The sequence below is a fragment of the Calidris pugnax genome, unplaced genomic scaffold (assembly GCF_001431845.1).
Source record: "Calidris pugnax isolate Ruff unplaced genomic scaffold, ASM143184v1 scaffold96, whole genome shotgun sequence".
Lineage (NCBI taxonomy): Eukaryota > Metazoa > Chordata > Aves > Charadriiformes > Scolopacidae > Calidris > Calidris pugnax.
Window position 1 is genome coordinate 506,967 of NW_015090866.1, and position 4,416 is coordinate 511,382.

Here is a 4,416-nt window from a genome sequence, read left to right on the forward strand (position 1 = left end):
ATCTAAATCTCCCCTCTTCCAATTTAAAATTGTAAGCCCTCATCCTCTTAGCCATCCTCTCCCAGCTCCCCCCTTACTAACGCTCCCGGAAAGGAATCAGGGCCTGCTCCCAGTTATAAACTGTGCTATTCCCTAAAGGATATTCCTAAAGGATCACTTTAGGGAATAGAGCTGGGGAGGGACTCTTTGCCAGGAGGTGTAGTGATAGGACAAGGGGAAACGGTTTTAAATTGGAAGAAAAAAGATTCAGATTAGATCTCAGGAAGAAATTTTTTACTCTGAGGGTGGTGAGACACTGGAACACGTTGCCCAGGGAAGTTGTGGCTGCCCCATCCCTGGAGGGGTTCAAGGCCAGGCTGGATGGGGCCTTGAGCAACCTGCTCTAGTGGGAGGTGTCCCTGCCCAGGGCAGGACAGGCTTCTGCAATTCCTAGCAAGTGCTGCCATTGCACAGGGACAAATGACTCCAGCCAACCTTCCCAGTAGGCCTGTCCAACTGGCAACTAGTTCAGTCCCACCAGTTTTTGGGACAAAGCACTTCTATAATTCCTAGCGAGTGGTGCCATTGCACGGGGACAAACGACTCCGGCCAACCTTCCCAGTAAGCCTGTCCAACTGGAAAACTGGTTCAGTCCCACCAGTTTTTGGGACAAAGCAAAGGCAACAGGGCCAGAATTAGCAAATACTGAACCCTGCTGCAATTGCTGCAGTGGATACAGAATAGATCTGAATTCTCCCCAAAGCAGGATGGGGCCTGGATGGTCCAGGTTTAGCCCCACCAGGGTACAAAGCCCTGGCAGCCTACATGATTCTGGATCTCCAAACCTTCCTCCACGCTCCCCTGCTAAAGGTACAACCTTTACGTTGGAAAGCAGCTGAGAGTTTCTGGTGGAAGCTGAAATTTCAGGTGGAAAAAAAAAAAAAAGAAAGAGAAGATGCTTGTAATGCTCAGCATTTGATGGTTTGCAATACTTGAAAAACAGGGGGGTTGCTAGGATATATTCACCTGGTCTAGATGCGCACGCCGAACGAGCTGCTGAAGAGATTCTCATTAGCTGACACCCAAATTACACAAATAAACATCAGGGCAGGGGCACGTATCTACATTCAACAGTGGGAATGAGAGAAACCATGAAACTGACCCTCTCATAAAAAGCTGTATTCAAACCCAAAAGAGGATGGATTACCCTTAAACACAAACATTGCCCCCAGCACCCAGAGATTGTGCCAGGGGCTGGGTGCCACTTGATTCCTTCATATGGAGGGTCCTTGGTGGTTTGTGGCACTTCCAGCAGGACGAGCCTCACTGAAGATCCAGAAGAGCACGATAACCAGCAACAGAGCTCCGAATCCGGTGTGAAAACTAGACTGGAATAAGTGGAAACTTTTATCCTTCATTCTGATCAACAATTGGCTGCAGACAGCCCTAATTTGAGACAAGCACGCTCAACAAATGGCTTCATATCAAAGAGCTAATGAAGTTCATTAGAGCCACATGAGTCACAACGAGTATCTGCTTCAAGTGCCACCTCAGCACCGTTTTCCATCTTTCTACTACTGTAACTCCGACACAATAAAAGTAAGAGCCCCGCCACACAGTGTAGCTTATTTAAAAAGACCAAGGGATGCATTTTAAATTATTTTATTAAATAACTCAAGCACTGGGTAATCAGTAATACAAAAATATTAATTATATTTTTTTCCCTACGGATCTACTTCAGAAGCAGCAGTAAGAAAGATGAAAGTCCAAGGCTAAATTTCACAGTGCTTCTTGCGCTGAAAATCATCAACACAAGCTGATTGCTACTGACAGCACGCAACGTTCTTAGGTATAAAAGTCTGCATTAAAATTTTCTTGATAAAAGGGATACAGGAGCGTGGCAGAGTCACTGCACTCTGCTTCCTTCCTAGAGGATGCTTTTCCAGTTCCTAAGAGGGTAAGGCAAAAAAAAAGAATTCACAAAGCCTTCCAGAGACTGAGAAGCTGCCTGGAAACCTCCCTCCGTTGGTAAATGAAGAGCAGGTGGAAACAGTAATGGAAATATTCCTGGAGCATGTACATGCACGCGGCAGCAGAACTTGACATGATGCAGCCTAGAAGTGATATTTACAATAAAGGTAGCCCCAGTTTTCCCAAGCTGGGCTCCTACGGTCATTGGTGGATCTTTATTTTCACTTACAAAGCTGAAATGTTCCAGGCTTCAGCTTGCCAGGAGTGAAACCGTCTGGTTTAAGTCTAAGAAAAGATGATTCAGGCTCCTGAGTGACAGAAAAATTATGAAATTCCAACACTTGAAGCAGTCCTCACGCCAAAATACCTGCAGCCTGGAAGCTGACATCTGCACAGCCGACCCGTCCTGGGGCTTTTGTCGAGGAAAGTGGAGAGAATTAATTGAAGTGCAATATTACAGCGCGTAAAACACCTGCATGGCCAATCTTGCTCAGATGCAAAGTGGCCTTTGCTCACTGTAGCTTAATCCTCTACGAGTAAGTTTATGCCACACATTTTCCCCATAGAGGTAAAGAGAAGGGCAACCTCTGACCAACACAGCACACACTAAGGAGATATATAAATATATTCATGCTGGTATAACTGGTTTTTGTCAGGATGGCTTATTTACTCCTGGGGTGAGGGTATTTCTGGTTCTGGCACACTGGGCAGCCCAGCTGGGATAGAATCATAGAATGGTTAGAGTTGGAAGGGACCTTAAAGATCATCAAGTTCTAAACCCCCATGCCCTGGGCAGCGACACCTTCAACTAGAGCAAGATGGCACGTCCACATCCACCACGTAAAACTGGTGTGAGGATAACTCACACTCTTGTTAGACAGAGCACAGCCAGGCCAAGGTACCTCCAAAGGAGCATCCGCGCGGCACAAGGGGGAACGAGGTGAAACGCCACGAGTCAACGGGGTCCACAGAAAAATTGTGATTCAGCAGAAACCGTTCACTGCTCCTCACCAAAAATCCTATTTCCAACACCCACACAAACACCAGCTCTATTCCAGGCTGCCAACTAACACTGCTTTACAAGACCTGGGCTTCATTCCACCGGTATAACGTGAACGTACATCAGGCCACACACACTTTGTCCAGCGCAGACGCTATCGTGGCACATGAAATTGTAAAAACCCGCATAAAACACGCACTGGAGGAGGCAGAGGGTTCCCCAGCTTGCTGGGGAAAGGCAAAAGTCATTCATTCATCATAAAGCCTGTACATAAATGACAGGAGACTTCTGAAAAACAACTGTGATACAGTAAAAAAAAAAAACAATAAAAAACAACTGTCATACTCTATATAACGAACACACATATAGAAAACTCCAAGAGGATATGATTTAATTAAACACTACAACACTTATCCATGATGGACATTAAAACCCGAAATAGAGTTAATATAATCCTGGCCTTTCCACAGTTACCATCATCATATACTTCCTCTTTCCCCCTCAATTTAAAAAAAAAACCCTGTTGCTCCCAGTTTTACCACAGGCATGAAAATCTAAATTAAGAAGCTGAACGACCCCTCTCTCATCTATTTCCCCAACATTTGGGCATTAAAAGTCCAACGTAACAGGTTTTAAAAATGAGCAACTGTGATGCAGATGAATCAGAAGAGAAGGTAACGCTGCTGCTAAAGTAAGGATGAACACAAGTTGCCATGATGTCACGAGCGAAACTGTGAAAAAATAACGCCCGAGCACGGCCACCACAACACTGAAAATACTCTCACAGTGTCCAGGACGCGGAAAGAGGATCTAAAACTCTGCCTGGACAGCAGCACGAGAGACAAAATCCAGAACAGCAATGCCCTTCCCAAGATAAAAATCCCAAATTCTGGAAATAACGAAGATGCTTCCAGTGGGGGGGGGGAGGGAGAGGAGGAAGAGAGAAGAAAATAAAGCCGAGATCTGAATCTTGAAGAGGTGCACAGAAAACATCTCCCCACGCTATGGAAATTACCCGTAGCTGCAAGGAAGCCAAGGCTTAGCAACCCCCCCCCACCCCTACACACACACACGAAGACTTTTGAGACGAATATTTCTGCCCTGTAATTATTATTTACACTAACGAAGTCCTGAGCACCTCAGTCATGAACCAGGTCTCTCCTGAGCCAGATGTTGGATAACCCAAGAACAAAGAAACGCGACTTATACCCCCCTTTTGGGCACATTAGAAAGAGAAGGGAGAAGGGGGGGGAAGAAATCTGCTTGGGTGATTAACAGCGTTTAAACTCGCTGCCTTCCCAGCAGCAGCAGCCCCAACTCCGTGTACAAAAGGGCAGCACCAGCCCAGGAAAAAAATCATCAGAAAATAGAAAAAAAAAATATATATAAGGAGAGGGAGAATAAATAAATAAATAAGGGGGAGGGGGGGGGAATAAATAAAAGGACGATAAAAATAATAAAAGGAG

At 45.4% G+C, this 4,416-nt stretch overlaps 1 long non-coding RNA gene across 1 annotated transcript; it reads right to left on the reverse strand.

Moving 5' to 3' along the window:
- Positions 1–1,625: 1,625 nt before the first annotated feature.
- Positions 1,626–4,362, reverse strand: LOC106889900. Its single transcript, XR_001412423.1, has 2 exons — positions 2,180–4,362; positions 1,626–2,093 (listed from the first exon to the last, which is right to left on the reverse strand). It is a non-coding gene; the product is annotated as an uncharacterized LOC106889900 (long non-coding RNA).
- Between the last annotated feature and the right edge of the window lie 54 nt (positions 4,363–4,416).